This window comes from Chlorocebus sabaeus, chromosome 17 (genome assembly GCF_047675955.1).
Source record: "Chlorocebus sabaeus isolate Y175 chromosome 17, mChlSab1.0.hap1, whole genome shotgun sequence".
Taxonomy (NCBI): domain Eukaryota; kingdom Metazoa; phylum Chordata; class Mammalia; order Primates; family Cercopithecidae; genus Chlorocebus; species Chlorocebus sabaeus.
Genome location: NC_132920.1, coordinates 19,280,801 through 19,302,789, shown reverse-complemented (window position 1 = coordinate 19,302,789; position 21,989 = coordinate 19,280,801). Strand labels below are relative to the sequence as shown.

The window sequence follows — 21,989 nt, the reverse complement described above, 5'->3', positions numbered from 1 at the left end:
TACATTTATCATCTATTTTCACATTTTTTTCTTGAACCATTTGAAAGTTGGTAGTCTACATGATGACACTTCATCTATTAATACTTTAGCATCTGTCTAAGAACAAAGACATTCTCATAACCACAATACAATGATCATACCCAGGACATTCAAAATTGATAAAACATCATTATCTAATAACCAGTCGGTCAGGCGCAGTGGCTCACACCTGTAATCCCAACACTTTGGGAGGCCAAGGTGGGCCGATCACCTGAGGTCAGGAGTTCGAGACCAGCCTGACCAACATGGCGAAACCCCATATCTACTAAAAATAGAAAAATTAGCTGGATGTGGTGGTGGGTGCCCGTAATCCAAGCTACTCAGGAGGCTGAGACATGAGAATTGTTTGAACCTGGGAGGTGGAGGTTGCAATGAGCTGAGATGGCGCCTTGCACTCTAGCCTGGGCAATGAGAGCAAAACTCCATCTCAAAAAAATAAAATAAAATAAAATAAACATTCAATTTTCCCCAGTTGTCCCAATACAGACCATTAGAGCTTTTTTCTTCTCTTTGTCATTAGCAGACCCTATCAGGGATTAAGCACAGCATTTAGTTGTCATTTCTCTTTAGTCTCCCTTAGACTTTTAGGCCCTTTTTGTCTTCGATGCCATCAGCAGTATTGAGATGGAGATCTAGGAAATATCTAGTTTAATTTTTCAGATGGTAAAGAAAAAGATTGTGATTCTTTCTGAATCTGATGCTAGCATGGGTGAATAAATGTTTATTAAATGGCCATTCTATTAATGCTTATTAAATGTTTGCTAAATGAGCATTATATTAAAATGCTCCTCGTTGTTAGAAATAGAGAATTGAGGAGTTGAATGCCTAAATTTTTCCAACTGTTTGACACCTACAAGCTCCTGAGGTGTTTGGAAAGAGCAAGAATAAGACATTAGCTAGTTCAAATAAATTAATCATACATTAGAGAGGCATTACACTTCTGCCTTTTGAACTATTCCCAAAAGAAGGGCAGGGCTGCCTTCTGTCCCTGCCACTACATATAACTGGCTCATTCTAATGTGAGTTTAAATATATTTATTAATATCCACTAAACCTTGTAAAATACCAAAAGTCAGAATATCTCTTATTTATATGTGAAAGAACTGAGCATGGGGACATCTAAAGTATAAGATACTCAGATGGTGAGCCAGGTGTGGTGGCTCATGCCTGGAATCCCAGCACTTTGGGAGGCCAAGGCAGGCGGATCACCTGAGGTCAGGAGTTCAAGACCAGCCTGGTCAATGTGGTGAAACCCCATCTCTACTAAAAACCCAAAAATTAGCCGGGCATGATGGCAGGCGCCTGTAATTCCAGCTACTCGGGGGAGGCTGAGGCAGGAGAATCAGTTGAACCCAGGAGGCAGAGGTTGCAGTGAACCAAGATGGCACTATTGCACTCTAGCCTGGCCGATGAGAGCAAAACTCCGTCTCAAAAAAAAAAAAAAGATATTCAGTTGGTGAAAGTGTCCCTGATATATTGAAGATCTCCCAGGGCTACACAATCTATTAGAGAGTACTTTAGTAGAGGGTATTTATCATTATGTTAATATGCTGAAACTCAAAATAATGAGTATGTAAAATGGTTCCCAATTATTTATTCTGGATGGTTAAAGCTAGTCAGGTGTCTGAATATAGTAGAATCCTGTTATCATATAAAAATATATTATTTTTGTATATATTATATTTATAATTTTTTAATAGATCTTATTTTTAGAGGAGTTTTAGGTTCCCAGCAAAATTGAGAGAAAAATGCAGAGATTTCCCCCATACCACTGCCCCCACACATGCATAGCCTCCCCTGTTAACATCCTTATCAGAGAAGTGCCTTTGTTACACTGACACATCATGATTACCTGAAGTCCATAGTTTACATTAGGTATTACTCTTGGTGTTGGATATTCTCTGTATGAACGTATGCACCAATTTACAGTGACATGTCGCTATCATGACAGTATCATGTGGAGGAGCTTCACTTCTCTAAAAATCCTGTGTTCTGCCTATTCAATATGTTATAAGTTTTAAGAGTTAGAAATATCAATCTATTAAAATGCTCACTTAAGCCTTCATGAAGTCCAAGTAAACTTTTTTTTTTTTTTTTTTTTAGATAGAGTCTTGCTCTGTCACCCAGGCTGGAGTGCAGTGGTGCAATCTTGGCTCACCGCAACCTCCGCCTCCCAGGTTTAAGCGATTCTCCTGCCTTAGCCTCCCAAGTAGCTGGGATTACAGGCACATGACACCATGCCCAGCTAATTTTTGTGTTTTTAGTAGGGACAGGGTTTCACCATGTTGATCAGACTTGTCTTGAACTCCTGACCTCAGGTGATCCGCCCACCTCGGCCTCCCAAAATGCTAGGGTTACAGGCATGAGCCACCATGCCCAGCCAAGTCCAAGTAAACTTTTTAAGAAACTATCTAGAAAGAGAATGAATGGAAGGAAAAATGTACATATCAGTTGGAACACAGACTTACCTTCTCTAAGGTAATGGGCAATGCCATCTTGATCCTTCATCCTCACAGTTTAATTCATAAAATAATAAGATAATTAAGCCTGTGATACTTTTAAGAAAAAGTCTAACATTTTCAAATTTTATCTATCCCATTTGTATTGGTTAGCTTTTGGGGAAACAAAAAGAAAAAATATTTTGTTCAAATTTGGTTTACTGAGCTGATCAGAAAGGTCTTGCTGGGTCTTGTTAGATGAAATATTAAAACAAAGCAAAAAAATTATATTATTTTAAAATTTATTCTACCACATAAGTGAAGTTTTACCCTAAAGGACTCCTACATGTGGTAGCCAGTGTTTAAGACAAGCACCTGTGGACCCTTGTCCCCATGTCACATGTACTCAGTGGCTTTAAGAGGGGACAAAACTTGGTCAGTCTGTGGAACACCAAGGTCACAGAAACAACATCAGACAGTGTGGCTGAAGAAAACTCAGGTGGCCAGAGGTAAGCGCAAGAGGTCATCTTCCCATGAGCCATCAGGATTCCTTTGCTTACAGAAAGGCAGACGCAGGATGAGATCAAGACAGAGTATGAACTGAGATATTTACAAAGATCATGTACTTGGACATCTTTCTGGGTTTAAAAAAATATAAACAAGATTTGCTTAACTAAGCCATGAATTTGAAAACAAACAAACAAACAAAAACCTTAGAGAAATTAAATTTAACAGAGCTTAATTGAGAAAAAAATGATTTATGAATTGGGCGGCCCGTGAACCAGATTCAGAGAGACCCCAGGGCTGCCCCATGGTCAAGGAAGATTTGCGGACTGAAAAAGGAAAGTGAGGTATGGAAAACAGAAGTCAAATACAGAAACATGTAGGTTGCTTCCAGCTTGGCGTTTGCCTTATTTGCACAAGGTTTGAATAGTTGGCCACCTTTGGCCAAAACTTGGTGATTAGCACAAGACTAGATTACAGTCTGTTTATACATCCAGCTAGGTTACAGTTCACTATGGATGAAGAAACCTTTATGCCAAATTTGAAATATGTAAGGAGGCAACTTTAGGTTAAACTTAATTTAATTTTCTTTTATATGTGCTTTGACCTTACATTGTCAGTGTCTCTGTTCATATGCCTCTTAGAAAGCTCATGGAAAAGAGAATAGTTACCTTAATACCATTTAATGTGCCCTGGAAAATCAAAGTATTTTTTGTATTTATGTTTTTATGTATTTATGTTTTCTTTGACTTAACTACCTTTTATAGGCTTCTGGGATTTATTTCAAAACACATGGAACAAAATGTCTTTATATTTATGTTTGTTTGTTGAACATATTTCCTAGTTGAAAGTGGGTTAGGATGAGTTGGGTATTTGGAAAATACAGGAAATAGTGGGGAAGGTCAGTTGCCCCAAAGAGCTGGAAGTCCAGTCTCTGTGTTGACTATTATTGGTTCTGGATTGTTTGGTCCCTGGCAGTGCTACAGCTGAGTGAATCCCAAAGACACACCCCTAGCCCACTAGTCTATGTAAGCCTGTGTCTTCCACTCCCCACCCACAGAAAACCCAAAGGCAAATTTATTTCTTCATAGCTTATTTCTCTTCCACAGTAAAAATGTATCTGTCCCAGGTCTCATTCTTTCTCATCTAGATATTACACTCGAAAATTGTAGCAGTAAATAATTACAGGCCGGGCGCGGTGGCTCAAGCCTGTAATCCCAGCACTTTGGGAGGCCGAGACGGGCGGATCACGAGGTCAGGAGATCGAGACCATCCTGGCTAACACGGTGAAACCCCGTCTCTACTAAAAATACAAAAAACTAGCCGGGCGAGGTGGCGGGCGCCTGTAGTCCCAGCTACTCGGGAGGCTGAGGCAGGAGAATGGCGTAAGCCCGGGAGGCGGAGCTTGCAGTGAGCTGAGATCCGGCCACTGCAGTCCAGCCCGGGCTACAGAGCAAGACTCCGTCTCAAAAAAAAAATAATAATAATAATAATAATAATAATAATTACGGAATGACTGATCTCCAATAAGGTTCTGATAGCCTAGCAATGGATTGGGAGCTTATATCTTCATACATTTTTAATTGCAATAGGACTATAGGAGATATCACATCTCAATCTAAAGACATCAGTGTGGTTTAGCAATGGAAATGAAGAAGGAAAGTATTGTGTAAGGCAGTCTCTTAGACACTGAGGAACTCAAAACATACTAAGTAGCTGCTATAGGGGTCCTAGTTACATGCTTTTCTAGTGCCAGGTTGGATCTTGGAGACCACGGCCAAGTTCAACAGAAGGAGGGATGTATGTTTAGCTGTGCAGGTTGGAGCCATGAAAGTGGAATGTGATGTGAGGGTTATTATCATACTCCTCCCAGGCAGCAGCCACCTTCCAGTTTGTTCCTGAGCATCCTCTCCTTAACATTGCATTGAGTACTGTGGCTTATTATCCCTAATGGTGGGGATGAGAGGATAATCAGCATAATTGACCCGTTATGATCCTGAGCATCATGTCCCAAGGGGGATCTAGGGCTCAATACTCTATTATAACTGGGGTTTAGTTGTCATTCAGATAGATATCATGGAGCTAGTCAGAGCTTAGGGGTGTAAACATGGCAGCAAATGATGGCAAGAACAGGCTGATAGGAAGGAAGGTGAGCTTAAACATAAGTCTAAAATATCGAGGCATAGCAAGAAGGCAGGTATCATTGTACAAGGTCCAGTTCAAACCCAAGCTCTTAGAGAAGTCAATAGTTAAGCCCTCAGGAATATCAGGCAGATTCCTAAAAGAAGTATCATAAATTCAGTAATTAGGAGACCGGATAAAAATCACCGTAAGACCTAGAGAAAAGATAGGAACCCAATTTTAGGGAGGCCTCGCTGTCTCTCCATTTAGGATGGGCCCAGCAAGGTCGATTTAACACTGGTCAGCAACTGCCCATTGGTCCTGGAGTTTGGAAGTGTGTGTGTGTGTGTGTGTGTGTGTGTGTGTGTGTGTGTGAGACAATCTCAGTTACTATGTTAGAAGGAAGGAGGATGGGTATGATAGGGATACTGGCATCTTTTACCAAACCCAAAGGAAATTGTGCCTTCTGTCCAGTTTCTGAGATAGAGTCTGGCTTTGCAGCATCTCTGAAATCATACCTAAATGCATGAACATGAGAAAGTAATTCAGTGTTATAGTCCTTCTCTAATAAACGAGGCCCCTGACCTCAAGTCCCCTGAGTCCCTTTTCTGTAATGGAGGTTTAAGGGACTTTTTGGAGTCTAATAAAATGGCCTCATCTGATGAATCTGCCTTCTGTAATTCAGGGAAGAGGCTTTTCATTGCCCGTCTTTTCTGTGAGTTGGTCCTGCCAGCCTCATGAGAGGCAGATCCTGTGAGGCGGAAAGGATCTGGGGAATCAGCAGTTGCCTTGGTTTCCAAGAAATGTCTCCACCCTTCAGTTGGTTCTGAAAGTAACAGTCTGTTTCGCTTGAAAAGGGAATGCATGCTGAGTTCTCTTCTCAGCTTATAAATTATGCTGTATTAACACTGGCAACAGTTTCATTTTCACTGTGTAAACATGAGGCAGCACAGAATGGAAAGAGGGTTGGAAGGACCCGCTGCCAGGCCGCAGCAGAGACTCGTGAGCAGCTCTTTGAATGTTGGATGGTGTTCACACTAGCTTTAAGAGTCGGGGGAGGGGTTCCCCCAACACCTGTCTGCAGCAGTCAGGCCTTTTTGATTCTGAATACCTCTGCCGCTGGGGTTGGCTCTGTCCATGAAGTACATGGTTAAATAAACGCTGTGATTCCAATAACCCTGAGAAAGGTGCCTCTTCTCAGAACCAGGCCAAGGAGTGCTCACTGTGCCTGAGAGTCTATCGTAGATTCATTTGTGAGGGTTATAATGTGATTTCAAGAGTTCTCTGATCAATCATAAATACTCTGTAGATGGGTTTATATATTCATTTTCCCTAACCTTTCTATTGACCAAGCAAACACAGATGTCCTATTGTGTACGAGGTGCATTGGTTCCTAATTAAGGTTTCCGTTGCCATTATTGCTCATAAAGAATTTAGCATGAACAAATTTATCAATGATTCCCCCAAGCTGACTTGAGAAGAACAACTCATGGTAGCTACATTTTAAATGAGAATTGGGGTGCAGGGAAGACCACGTAGCTGAATATATATTTAGAGTGGACAGACCCAGTTAGGACCTAGACCAAAATCCTGAGCAGCCCAGGGACAGAGTGAGGGCAGTGATCACAGTGTGGGCTAAAGAGAAGGGGTGGAAGTGTCACAAGGGAGGAAAGGGAAATAGAGGATGTAAACATGAAAAAAAATTAGCAACAACAGAAACCTTATTCAGCTGCACAGATTTGTTTTTAAGCCTATTTGTACAGCCTTACACTTACAGAGCAAGAAGGCCCTTTGAAACGAAGGAAGGACTTCTAAACATGAAAATTCACGGTATTAAAATCCATTTGAAAGGTCAGAATACTTCTTTAGAATCAGAAAAGTGAAAAATATCAGTTAAAATGCCTATCTGAAACGTAAGGTTTTTTAGAAGTTCCCCTAGAGCAGTGTTTTTAAATCTTTTTACAGGTGGGATATTGTATCAATTATAATAGTTCCTACTGCGGGTAACTGAAAATCCAACTCAAACAGGCTTAAACAAAAGGAAAAATATTATCTTACATAAGAAGACATTTGAGCTTCAGGGTTGACTGAGTCAGCTGTTTGATAAATTCTGCAAGGGACCAGTTCTTACTCTCTCTCTCTACTAACCATGCCAGTGTTATTTGATCCCAAGAATGATTCCCTCAGTAGTCATCAGATGGCTCCAAGTGCATGCAGGGCAGCAACTCTTCCTTGTTCACATGTGGCTAGAGAAAGCACTTCTCTCCTAACAGAACTAATTTCCTTTCTTTAGGTCTCAAGGGGTCAACCGGGTTCATATGTCTACAGGAGCATGGCATCTGCTGATTGGCTTCTGCCTGAACTGCTGAACCAATCAGTAAAAGGAACAATGAGTTTACAGAATTGGCTTAAGGACTGAAGTCAGCTCCTCATTGTACAGGATGAGAGACTGGTAAAGAATGGGATGGAATTGTTTAGGAAGCCAACCACAATGTCTACACCCTAATTAGTGAAGCTTCTGTGATAGAGGTAGGAGTGGAGGGCACAGAACGCCGGCCTCTCCAACCCCCCCACCACACCACCCCTACCTTATATTTCTCTTTTCCCTTCAAACATTACTTTGTACTTTTGGGGTACTTGTGGAATTCTAATTTGAAAGCCGCTGTGAGAGCAAGGACAGCACTGACCCAAGAAATCACGTGGGTGTGAAGACTGAGTAACTCAGTCTTCTCCAATGGCTTAGAAATTCTGAGCTTACCTCAAAGGCTTAGTTATCAGAAGCTCCTTCCCTTTTAGTCAGTCATATAAACTCTTTCTCAACTGCACAGGGAAAAGTAACCCAGAATAATTGGAAGAAGATTGGAAGACTAGAAGTTCAACCAAAAACAAGTTCCAACCAAAAACAAGCAAACAAACAAAAACAACTCTGAATCCCCTGAATAATCATTTCTTTTTTTTTTTTTTAAAGGCACATAATAATCCAAAATATGACCAGGCACAGTGGCTCATGCCTGTAATTCCAGTACTTTGGGAAGACAGATCTGACCCTGAGGCAGACAGATCACCTGAGGTGAGGAGTTCGAGACCAGCCTGGCCAACATAGTGAAACCCCATCTCTACTAAAAATACAAAAATTAGCTGGGCATGGTGGTACATGCCTGTAATCCCAGTTACTCAGGAGGCTGAGGCACGAGAATCCCTTGAACCTGGGAGGTGGAGGTTACAGTGAGCTGACATCATGCCACTGCACTCCAGCCTGGGCAACAGAGTAAGACTCCATCTCAAAAAACAGACAAAACAAACAAACAAACAAAAAACAATGATAATAATCCAAAATAAAATATTACGTACATCCAAGAATATTCTACCTTTATCTGCAGTGGGAAGATTTTTAGTTTGGTATTTTAAAATATTTAAATTTGTCAAAGGGATTAAAGAAGAAAAACGTATTTTGGGGTGAATTCTGGTACACTTTTTTTTTAAAAAGTAGTTTTAATTCTTTGAAATCATGGTTTTAAGCACAGTCATGGTTCTCAGCATCTGAACACACATGTATGGGTGGCTGCAGTGAGCACCAACTAAACCCAACAAGAATCATCAAACCCATCCCAGGAAATGGTGAACTAAGTATTGATCTTGCCCTGGCGAGATTCACAACAGGGACTATACTTTTTGATAAGTTCCACCTAATCAAAACATTGAAAATGGTTAGGTTTGGCCATTTCCCTAGCAAAATGGATTTACTTTATGAAGATTCTTTTTCCTTTACTTCTTGAAAAATTGCTCAGGAGTTGTTTTGGTTGGCTCTTAGGATGAATTTAAGAACTTACTGTCTATTTTAATGCCATGATTTAATGCTGTTATTTTCCTGCCTATATATCCTATTTGTAGGACCCTACAATAGTATTTGCCCTAGACGACCCATTATGAGAATGTATACAAATAAGCCAGTGGTACTGCAGACCATCCCTCTTAGCTCTGAAATGCATTCCATGCCCTTATCCCTGCCTCACTAGGGGTTGAACCTACATCAACCTTTTCCAGGCTTTCTTACCAGCTTGCTTCCAGGTAACAAGGGAAGGCTCTAGTGGGAGATTGGCACCAGAGGGAAGGAGGCATTAGATGATTTCCCTATTTCTTTCTGCCTAGCAAAGTCTCTGCTGGGTCTCATCAGTGGTTTTAACTCCCACTACCCTATTCTTTTCTTCAAATTGCCAGCTCCCACCAGGCAGGCTTACCACAGTTCCAGCTTCTACCAACTGAGCTGTCTGGAGGCCAGTTCTAATGTACTTGGTTGAATCATTAGTTTGATTTCCTTGAAATCATGTTTCATAACTGTACTTGCGCATCTCAGCTGCAACATCCCAATGCACAGGTATTGGCAGCTGCAGTCATCATTGAGGCCCCTGTAACACCACCTCTTCTCACTGTCCCTATAGCCCTAAAAGTGGTAGTCACTTTCTGCAGTTGTTACTCACCTTCTCTGTTTGCTCTCTCAGCCCTTTTCATATCTTCAAAAACATTTCCCACCATTACATTTTTTTTCTGTTGAATTATCTGGTATAGGTTTTGTTTTCTTAGTTGGAACCTACCTAATACTGTAGGGAATTGCTAGTTTTTTTTTTTTTTTTTTTTGATAGAAAGTTCCTTTGCTGTTCCCAACATGCAACCACATAGACCTACAAATGATGATCACATTCTTTGTAAAAAGAATTTATCTGCTAAAATCCTTCTATTTTCTGTTTCTTTTATAAGAAATTTAAATTTTTCATGTACAGATTATACATTTTGCATAGATGCTTGTCCACATGTTTGTGCACTGAGAAAGTTCTTAAGGAATTGAAGCCCTAAGTGTATCAAATAAGCATAGAGCATATCAATATGGCAGAAACCATGGTACATTGTGTTCCTCGTGTCTTTTTAGTTTAGTCTTTGCACTAATATCTTTCAGATTTCCTGTTAAGTAGTTTATGTGCATTTTAATCTCAATCATGCCAGAACAATCTTTTGAATCCAATTTAAAGTTGATAAAATTGAATAAAGAAACTGTTTTCAAAATTGGCAGAGAGCTCCCATTTAAAATACAAGCACACATTAAACAGTACATATACCTTGTAGTTTGGGACAAAATACTGGTTGAACTAAAGGGGAGCTGGGAGTTAGTGCTGGTTCAGTGAGCCTAAAGCTTTGGTTGAAAATCCCCAGAGGGGTCTCAAGTCAAATTATGCAGAAGCACAAGCAGACATCCCTGGTGGGGCCTGGATCACTCTGGGGTCAGCCATCTTGAACACAAAAGTGGGGATGCTGAGTGCTTGTCCGTATTAATTATTGCCTAAATCATAGGGTGGGGTTAGCAGAATATGCATCATTCAGGTGGGTATTTCCAATAACGACTTTGGTCGTTTCCATAGCAAGTGCTGAAGTGTACTATAAGGGGAAAGAACAGCATTCATAATTTCTACTTTTAAAAACAGCATATAGAATAGTGCTATTCTTTTCAGAAAGGAAATTTAAGTTTTTCATTTTGCTTAAAGACTCAGGAAAAGCTTCCATGAGACAATTTTGCATGGTGCTGCTGACAAAACACACACACACACACACACACACACACACACACACACACACACAAAGCCAAGGTTGGTGGGCTGCGGAGAGAATTCCCCTCCCTTAGCTCAAAAAACTCCCCAAAACCCAAACAATAACAACAACAAAAAAAACCCACACAAAAAGCATGTTAAACAAAAACACAAGCAATCACTTTCTTGCCTCATGTATAAAATAACAGAGAAAAATCTGCATTTTGTTCTTCAAGGTATAGTAGTCAGAATTTTTTTTTTTTTTTTTTTTTGAATATGCTTTCAAATCCTCCGGGACTTTACAATTTATCAAGAAAGGCACATTCTTCCTAATGAAAGGTTACTGACCTTCATGAATGTGACAGTTCAATTACAGCCCATTCATATGCAGAGCAGCGTTGATAAAGGATTTGGGAAATGTGACTAGCATAGCAAGAAAAAGAAAAATGTCTAGGAAATTATTATTAGTTTTTAAAAATTTTAATTGTAAAGCAAGAATAATAAATAAGATTTGCTCAGGTAGTAGAATCTTTTTTTTTTTTTTTTCCTTTTTTTCCTGTAGCCCAGCAGCTCATTAGATTTGCTTCAGTGAATATGCTGGCTCTTTCTTTTTTCTTTTTTCTTCCTAATATTTCTGCCTTTTTAATCCTCTAAACCGCTAAACCTAACAAATCAGAAAGCCCTTGGGGTTCTGAAATGCAGGGTTTCATTTTTTTTTTTTTTTTTTTTTTTTTCCTTTTTGACTGGCAGGGCAAGCTGGAACATGTCTTAATGTTATTTTAAGTGCTTGATACTATTTAGACGCTGAAATGGATGGATGGAGAGTTACAGGGGGAGTGTACATACTGCCAGCCACCCACATACATGTATTCACACCCACACTCACGGGAGGTAGGCCCCTCCAGGACAGGGAATTGCTAAGCCAGGTCCTGGCGAGACTCGCTGGAGCCAGCCTTTAGCCAGACTTGAGTGACACCTGCAAGCTGCTGTTGGCTGAGCTGCTCCAGGTGTGGGAAAGATGATCTGATGCCACTTTGTAAATCAGCAGAGAATGTCACTCAGCCAGAGCTCTCTGGAACATCCCAGAACCAAGTTCTTTTTCAGCAATTGCTAGTAGCGATTCTCCAGTAACAATACATTTTTATTTATTCAAACTATTAAATCGCTCTTGGGATATAACCAATATAAATATTTTAAACAATTTTGAGATATAATTAGTATTTTCATTTTTAATACTTTACCTTGGAAGTTAATATCGGACATGTGTGGGTGGTACGTATGAGTGGTTGGATGGTAAACTTGACTGAAAGCTCTGAGAAAAGATACATGTTCCAAGCACCCGTCACACTGCCTACCATGTAGTGATCATTCAGTATTTGTTGAACAAATGAATCCCTTTTCCTACTGCGTTTCTTTTCCACTCCTTCATTTTTGGATAAGCTGTATGACCCATCAATTATTCCAAGCTTGTCCAACCCATGGCCCGTGGGGCTGCATGTGTCCTAGGGTCGCTTTGAATGTGGCCCAACACACAAAGTTGTAAACTTTCTTCAAACATTATGGGATTGCTCTGTGACTTTTTTGTTTTTTAAGCTCATCAGTCATTGTTAGTGTTAGTACATTTTATGTGTGGCCCAAGACGATTCTTCTTCTTCCTGCCACCCAGGGAAGCCAGAAGATTGGACACCCCTGAATTATTCCTTTAAGATATTTACCCTGTCTAATTCACTCTTATAAGTGGCCTTCTTCCTCCACTATTCCTAGACCAACTATGTGTCTTCAAGGCACTTTCAATCAGATTATAACCTGAATGCAAGTCTACCACAGAATTAAGAATGCATGATTTATATCTACTTTAGTTAAAGTATACATAAATATATACACTTAGATAAAATATTCTATATGTTCTTTATTTTCTGAAACTTCATTTTTGCTTAGATGTCTTCATTTTTACATAACCTATAGGGCATGACAATGCGTTAAAAGATGCCCAATAAAATCTTCTTTCAATCAATAATTTTCTGTGTTTCAAACCTAGACATATTCAGAGCTTTTAGAAGTTTATTAGTTCTGACTCAATGCTCTGGGAAGATAAATTCTGGACTTAAAAAAAATCTAGATCAGAGCTGCATGCTTTATGCCTTTTGATATGGTCTCTGATGTTTCTTCTAAATATCCTTTTTACCTTGTTAATTTTTGCTATTATCCAGAACCACTGTTTAATTATGAACTAACTCTCTTTTAATGAATCCTGTGTTATATTATGCATTTTTAGATTTGATGAATAAATAACATACATATATATATATATGTGTGTGTGTGTGTGTATATATATATATTTTTCGAGATGGAATCTCGCTCTATCGCCCAGGCTGGAGTGCAGTGGCACGATCTTGGCTCACTGCAAGCTCTGCCTCCCAGGTTCACGCCATTCTCCTTCCTCAGCCTCAAGATATGGTGGAAAAAAAAGCTCATATTTCCCTTTGGACACATTTTAAGAGCTAAGAAATCTTTCTGTGGAGCTTTTTCAGTAGTCTTACCTTCATATCTCATTAGCCCACAGCTGAGTCCTTCCTAAACAGATCATTGAAAAGAAAATGAAGTGACCACAATTAATTTAAACAAACCAAAATTTACTGGGGCTGGGGCTGTGCATTCCTCAAAAATATGGCTGTGGAGAAAAAAAAAAAATGTGAGTATATCTGAACAAAATTTTATTTCTTTAGCAAAGATAGGGAGTAGCTGTTGGCAGGCAACTAATGAAGTCAGTTATAACAGGGATAACGTTATCACCAGAGATAAGGAAGAAGACAGGGAAATACTAAAAAGGGAAACTTGGAGCTCAGTGGGAAAAGAAAGGAAAAGAAAGAGTAATCTAGTGTAGAGAATGTGTTCAATAATTGCCAATGACAGAAAATGAATGAAATGCAATTTACAACAAAGTTAATCTGACACATACATATTAATGTGTTGTTCCGTGACAATTCAGGCCAACAGTTTAGCAATCCACATAAATAACTATAACTAGTATTGCTAGTTACTTGATAGATCTTTATTTTATTTTTTTCACTCATCTTACAGTCGAACCAGATTCACTTATTTACTGACAAGGATTGCTATGATTTCCCAGCATTTGCAACAGCCATGATTCCTCTGGTCTTGCTCACCTATCCAGCCATATCCTGAAATGACCTTTTCTTTATTTTCTCAGAGAAGTTTCCCTTGGCAGATAGAAAACATCAACCTATCAAGATATATTGCTAGTTGATTCTATCAGATTTGGAAGAAAGGTCTTCAGAAAACACAGTGGTGTATACCTAGTATCATATCTCTTCCTAGTTTGGTAAGAAAGAAAAGACCAGAAAGCACAGAGAAAGTGCTTAGGAGACTTCCAACATGGATAACAAAAATAGCACTACATAATAATCAGGAAACTTGGTTTTTCCTGGGCTAAGTCGTTTAGTGATGAAAGTTTCATTTCCTTAGATGTAATGTGAATGTCTGGGAATAAGTGATATCGGAATTCCCTTCCAGTCCTACCTTCAATGATTCTGCTTCACAGCTCTGCTTTAGGCCAAAACAGCTTAATTTAATTACGAGTAGAATATAGAAATTGTATTTGAGGTGATTTTCCATATTGCAGGGAACACTGATTTTAATTAAATAGCATCTTAGAAATGTAGGTGTCTTCCTATGTTTTGATGTTGCCAATAACTGACTCTACTGTCGTGGTAGCCTCCACCAACTCTTATATAATGTGTGCTAGATTATTGAAAAAGAAGTAAATCACTTTAAGTTATACATTTTGTTTCCTTTTTGGAATTGTGAGCCCAAAACTGAAGTATTTTAAGCCAGTGCAAAGAAAACTGAGATCAACTATGACAATATTATTTGTTACTATTATTATTCTCTGTTAGTGACATAAGAAGCCCCCCGACCAATGTGATATCATTACATGGCAATTTCTGAAGAAATTTCCTTGCTTCTGAGAATGTGTCTTGCAGACTGTTTCTAACTCCGCAAGGTTAAAGTCTTCTTGTTGATTAGCCTTGAATTCCTTGATAGAGCTTTTTGTGACCATAGGAGATGGGACAACACTTGTCAAGGAGAGGCCTAGAGTCCATCCCAAGTGGCTTTTCCACTCCCCTCCCCTCCGGTTTGTGTGCTGCCATTTTGTTAGCCCCCCTCCCACTCAGTATGGCACTGCTCTTTTCACTATTTCCACTGCTGATCTGCAATCCTCAACCACCAAGGCTTACCAAGAGCAAGGCTCGCTAAGGCCACGGGGCAGTACACCAACACATCCTTCTGGGTGATACTACTGCTGGTGCCACATATGTTGTGCAGTGGGTCTTTCACCAAGGCCGCTACAACCACAGGGCTCTTTCCCAGATATATATGAACAGTTTTCCTGCCCTGGAAGGAAATGCAAAAACTGGCCCCAGGACACAACCTGATTTCACCAGATCTTCCCACCTTTTCTCTTCTCTCATCATTTTGCAGGGTGACCTGAGGACAGTGGGAATTTTGAAGTCACTTATTTTATTTTATTTTATTTTATTTACTTTATGCTACCCTCTCATTCTGGCAGGAAGGGTCTAAGGTAAGAATTCTAGCTTTACTCAAAGAAGAGCTCAAATATGCCCACCTGTTTCCTTGAGTCCCATTAATGTATTCAAATGGGGGAATGTAGTTGTTATTGTGCAGACCTGGTATAATTACTCCAGAGACACAACTTCTAATACCAGAGCATGTGTGTCGATAGTATATGCCACTGCAAAAGTTCAACTTTCCAGAAGGAGGAATATCTCCTTCCAGTGTATACTCACCCCTTATCTTTCAAGATCTATGCAAATTGTGGAGCCCATTCAACCAAGGTCTCCCTTGTCCTGAGTGGTTCTCAAGTAGCAAATTTTACATTCATGTTTTACTAGCGTAATTTAAGCTAGAAAACGAATATGCACATAAATTTCTCTGGGAATGTTGAGCCCAAGAACATAATTTCTTTCTTTATGCTAACCTACTCTTCAGGATATATTATTACCAAATACAGTGTATCCTGGGGTGGAAAATCCAAAAGGATGAAATAATTATAGCATTGTGGTCACAAAAATGTGTGTAAGAAAGAAAGGGGGGATATATTAGCACATGTTAATTTTTACACATTTACTGATTATTGTTTGAAATGTCTTGCTTAATCTTACTAATATTTCTAATTGGAAGAAGTTATATTTCCCATACCCAACCTTAGTGTATGCTTTGCAAAATTAATTAGAAACTGGCTAGTGTGACTTGGTGAGACTAGGTTTTGTTTGCTGAACTTGAGATGGGAAATTTTCTTTTGTTTTCTTCTAAGCAAAATTCAGGTGGTTCAATAAGCGCTGCTTAACTGGGGCATACTTGATCAGGAAAGTTGCTGAATTGGGAAACCAATTAAGTCTAACGATAATTAGCATGCGCTGCCACTTAATTGGGATAGGTGGTCCATTGAGTTGGTATCACTGTGGGTAATTAAATGATGCTCTTGGAGGATAAGAGATAGAGTCTTCTTGTTGCTTTCAAGACTGAAGGTAATTTATTTTCTCCCTTGATTATACTATTGCTGGTTGAGAAAAAACTCAATTTCTAAATGATGCCTTCAAAAGTACTACTTGCTTTGAGAAGACGTCTGTATGTCATTTAATATGTATATACGCACCTATAACTTCTCCCTCTGAATGAACAGATGCAAATGAAGGGCCACACATTTCGCAAATACAAACAGTGAGATATAGAGAATTTTAGTGATTTACTCAAAATTGCCATCATTTTGTGATTCAACATGGGTAAGAACATGGGCTTGAGAATTCATGCCTAGTGATTCGGCACAAGAATATCTGTCACTTGGCAGGCTCAGAGAAGCTGAGTGGAGCAGTGGCAAGAGCCTGACTGGGAGTCCGGGGACTTGGCTCCAGGTCTGCTGTGGCTACACAGAGATAAGACACCATCTTTCTGGGCTTCAGGTGTCTCTTTTATTAAATGAAGGTGTAGGACTAAATAATCACTAAGATCCCTTCCACCTGTACAAACAGAAGTGTCTCAATTCAGTTTATTTCAAACTTGTTGCTGAGGAAAAAAATCTTCATTTTTAACTTGCATACAGCCTTTCTTTACTAGGCCAGGTCACTAGCAAGCAGTAATGACAATCTCTGCCTCCATGTTTTAAGAAATCTGATCGCACATGTTGTAGCTTTTTGGGAGAGAGGTGGGGAGGGCATTTCTGGAACAATTTTTTCTGTGCCATGGACATAGCAAAAGTCACAGAAAATGGAAGAGACACTACTCATCTAGACAGCCTAAAAAATATAGGAAAATATAATAACATGGTAGAGGAATGTAGAGAGAAAATAAGACATATTGGGCTTTGTGAAAGAGAGGGAGCTGGGATGAGTCAATGACATAGGACACTGGTTCTAAGGAGTCCTGCAGGACGAGAGTTGAGTAACTTTGGATATAGCATTTGGGAAAGATTACAATAGAAACATCAGGCTGGCAAGAAGGTCCTCATAGCTGAGATGAGACATGAATAGTAGTTATTAGTGGGAGCTACTCTTATTTTGACCTAGATATGAATTAAAGCATCAGATCAAAAACTATCTTCATCTGTATTTTTCTTGTAAGAAGCAGCATAATACAGCAGGTCCCGGAATAACATAGTTTCATTTCAACGTCATTTCTTGATCATGCTGATGAGAAAAATGGATTCCTGGCTAGGGCCACTGTCTGTGTGGAGTTTGCATGCTCTCCTCATGTCTGCTTGGGTTTTCTCTGGGTCCTCTGGTTTCCTCCCACATCCCAAAGCTGTGCCTGTTAATTGGTGCGTCTACATGGTCTCAGTGTGAGTATGGGTACGTGTGAATGTGCCCCGTGATTGGATGGAGGCCTGTCCAGAGCTGGTTCCTGTCCCAAGTTGTCAGGATAGGCTCTGGCCACCCACAGGCCTAAGCTGGAATCAGCGGGTAAATAATTATCTTGTTTGTTTGTGTTCATCTTTCTTAAATGACTGTGTAACTCACATTTATTTCAGTGTTTAATATTAGACGTGTTTGGGTCTTTATATAGAAGTTTAATGATGTTTGTATGACCAGAAGTAGACTGTAGGAACTTAACTCTTGTTTATATCAGTTAGCCTGTGGTCAAGTTTGTTTTATTATATGTTATTTCGCTTTAAATCAGTTTCCTAAAATCTATTGATGACATTAAGTGAAGATGTACTATACTAAGCATTTGGACCAAGACACTCAATCATAATCCCATAATTAAGTAACGTGTGGCATCTAGACTATTCCAGCTTGTCTTCTCTTTCTTAATTTCTCTCTCCAGGTTCATCATTCGCACATTCCCTCAAACTAACACCACCATCAGTTGTAGGTCACTGATAACACATGGCTATACTTGGAATACCAGCCAGATTTGCAGAGTCCTAAACTTTATTGGCTTTTGAACTTGTGGACTACTTTAAGTGCCTCATTGACCTGCTAACTGTAAATTCTGTCTAAATATTTATTTTTAAGTCAACAGCATAGATACAAATAATAAAAATATATGTAATATACATATAAACATAGAGATGAAGATATACCTCATATTTTTGAAATAAAATAATGTACATTTGAAAATGGTATTTACTTAAAAATGTTTTGCTTCACTTATTAATCGCATCTCAGTTTAAAGCAAGTGAAGAAGCACATTTAAATTACTTTACTCTTTATTCCCCTTTGTGTCATTATTTATGCAGGCTTGGAAAAAAAGACCAGTGAAACATTTCCAACTACAATTTAAAGGAATACATGTTGTTTATTTAAAACATAAATCAGCAAACAGAGAGACATAAAATTGCTAGTGGACTGCTTCAAGTTCAGAAACCACTGCCCTGGTAGAGGAGTTACCAGTGATCATGCATCCTATAGGAATCTGACTACAGTGGCCCTGAGCTGAAACAGCATGTGTTCCATGCTCCTTTGCATAATATGCCTACTTCTCCTCATATTTTGTAAATATAAAATCTACTTCTGGTGTTAACTGAGCTTTGTCTTATTACTTGTTATTTCATTACTCGTATGTTTGTCGAATAAAGATGTCTTTGAGGGATAGACTTTGTGAACTCTTCTTTTGTTAAGAAAAAAAGCGATCCATCTGGAATGACGGGCCCTAGTATAAGAAAATCAATATGATCTCCTTTAAGTTTGCTCTTCCCTGCCACTTGGGAAGCGCAGTCAGGCGCACAGGGAACAGAACTTTGGGGCAACTGCAATAAACTCTCCAGCCAAGCTCCTTCACCAGGGGGACAAAACAGTTCACTGCAGCTCCAGCTTTGATGAACTTTATACTCGAAATACTTTACTGCTTGATTAAAAATGTGCTCATGCTTAAAGGCAGATTGCCGATAGGGTTTGTAATCAGGCACAAATACACCAAGAGATTTATTAGAGGTACTTTATGTAACCATTTTTCGGGAATGTGATTTTGTTTGAGAAGTTACTAGAGGCTGGAATGACAACGTGTCTGTAACTCTGGTAACTTTTCCGAATCAGTTCATGTGGAAATCAAATTGCACCTGAGCAAATATTGAAGGGTGTAGCAAAAGGAAGGAATAGCTTTCATTTTGCAACCACAAATATTACAATAGCCTATATACATATTTTAGGAAAACATTTTTTCTTGTGTGAAGTCACTCTGCATGAAATTGCAGGACAAATTTTGGTGGTATGGTTAATCTGAGGTGTTCTTTCACAGCTATAGCCTCCAGGAGAATTATGATGTAATTACTCACAGAAAAACAAATGGGAAAAGGCACTCATCTGTCTTGCCACCTGATAGCTTTAGTGGTATCATGTTATACCATGAGGGTAGATGGAAAAACACAACCTAGAAATTGGTAAAAACACTCCAAATCTTGCCATAAAATAGACAATAATTATAAAACAAGACCACTATTTAAAATTTGATGATAACACTAATCATAGCTATGTGTATTAAGCATTCAATGTTCCAGGCACTATTCTAAGAGCTGTACATGATGTCCATGCTAATCTTCACAACATTTTTGTGAGTTAGGTACAATTATTACCTCGTGTTACCACTAAGGAAAGTGAGGCACAGAGAGATTCAGTATTTTGTCCAGTATCATACAGATATTGTGGTAGAATTAGGATCCAAACTGAGGCAGTCTGACTCCAAAGACCATTCTCTAAAACCATACATGACTAACCTCCTTAGATGTCCTCTACTTATACACAAAGCAGGCTTTAGTGGATGAGAGATGACCAAGCCGTTAGTACCAGGGAATCTACTTTGAAATAAGCTTCACAAAGTGGAAAACAATCCCAGCATGTTCTCCTTGAGTGGTGTTATGGTTTGGCTGTGTCCCCACCCAAATCTCATCTTGAATTGTAGTTCTCATAATCCCCACGTGTCATGTGAGGGACCAGGTGGAGATAATTGGATAATAGGAGTGGTTTCCCCCACACTGTTCTCATGAGAGTAAGTTAATTCTCACAAGATCTGATGGTTTTATAAGGAGCTTTTCCCCACTTTGGCTCAGCACTTCTCCTTCCTGACACTATGTGAAGAAGGATGTGTTTTCTTCCCCCTCTGCCATGATTGTAAGTTTCCTGAGGCCTTCCCAGACATACTGAAGTGTGAGTCAATTAAACCTCTTTCCTTTATAAATTACTCAGTCTCAGGTATGTCTTTCTTAGCAGCGTGAGAATGGATTGTAAGTAATAAGATCACCTGGCTGAACTAAAGCTATTTATCCATTACTATCCCTTCATTTTTGCAGAAAAGATTATAATGGGTGAAAGCGTCAACTTTTAGAGCCAGGCACACCAGCTATCTACATCTGACAAGTTGCCTAACTTTATCTATGCCTATTTGCACATCTATAAAATGGTGACAAAAATAGCCACCTCAAATGTTTTTCTTGGCAGGACTAAAACAGATAGTATTTTTTAGCTATTTACTTGGCACAGAGTTTGACACCTAATATGCACCCAATCAGTGGTAGCTGTCGCTATTATCAATTAAACTCATTTGAATAAAGAATATCAACTAGTTGAGAATTCCAACTTATTTGCTATTTCCTATTTTTCTTTACATGTGTTTTCTTTTTCTCTCTTTCTCTGATCTTTTCTCTCCTTTTCTGCATATATTAATAAGGAGAAAGTCCTTCTTTGCACAGTATTTTTATAACATAATGTTTGAACTGTTTGGCCAAAAAAGAAGTTGTTTAAGTCTATTTGTGAGTAGAAATAAAGATTAAAGAGGGCAGTGAGACAAAAGCCAACCTGTGGGCATGGACAATGGTCTACTTGGGGATAGTGGTTTAAGTTGAATTAATAAGTTAGGAAAATAAATAGAAGGAGAGGAGACATTTCTAACACCAAAGAGGGAGCATGTCTGTAAAGAATTTGACAGGGGAAGGGTACTGCCAGCTAAGTTGCTAACAAGTGAAATTCACTACCAGATTCAAATGGCATGTGATTGAATATGGGTTAGGTGATGACATTTGCAAACACCACCATGGACTGCTACTGAGTAAGTCTGTAAAAGACTGTCCCCTCCACCGACCTTAAGTTTTTTTAAAAAAAAATATTTTTAAGCAAATTTGAGTTTTCCATTGAAGTCTGCTAAGAACCTACTAAAGATATTTATCCATTTAATGACATGTTTGCAGAGCACAGTGAAATGGCAACAATTGGAGGGGATGGGGAATAAGAGAGTCCTGGGATTTAATCCCATCTCTGATACCTCCTGGCCTGTGATGTTGCACAAATTATTTAATATGTTGACGCCTCAGCCTCCCTATGATACCTGCCCCATAGATTGTTGTACATGTTATTGTAACATAAAAAGTGCCTGGCAAAGTAGTGCTCAACCTGTGGTCCCCAGCCCAACACCATTAGGGAATTACTAGAAATGCAATAACCTATACCTAACTCTTCTGGTCAAGTTTTATCAAGCCATCCAGGTAATTCTGATGGATGCTAATCTTTGAGAACAATTGGTCTTGCACAATTTCTGACACATAATTGGGGTCATTATAAAGCAGATAGGATTATTAGAATTTGTGACAAGCTCTGTGTTAGGAGCAGGGAATTGCATGGAGCAAAACCGTTTGTGTCTCCATCTAGAAGAACTCAACTGCCCAATGTGTCAAGGCTTACTTGAGAAGCTCATTTGGTATAACTCCATGGTTCTCAAACTTGACTGTATGAGAACACCTGGGGAGGTTTGGGTTTTTTTGAATTTAATGTTTAATTATGGCAAA

General features: G+C 39.1%; 1 long non-coding RNA gene across 1 annotated transcript in view; it reads left to right on the top strand.

The window, feature by feature from the left end:
• LOC140708926 (uncharacterized) overlaps nucleotides 1–18,887 on the top strand; it is a 36,113-nt gene extending 17,226 nt beyond the window's left edge. The window contains exon 3 of the long non-coding RNA XR_012089239.1: nucleotides 18,456–18,887. This is a non-coding gene — a long non-coding RNA (uncharacterized lncRNA). The remainder of the gene's footprint in view (nucleotides 1–18,455) is intronic.
• The last annotated feature ends 3,102 nt before the right edge of the window (nucleotides 18,888–21,989 follow it).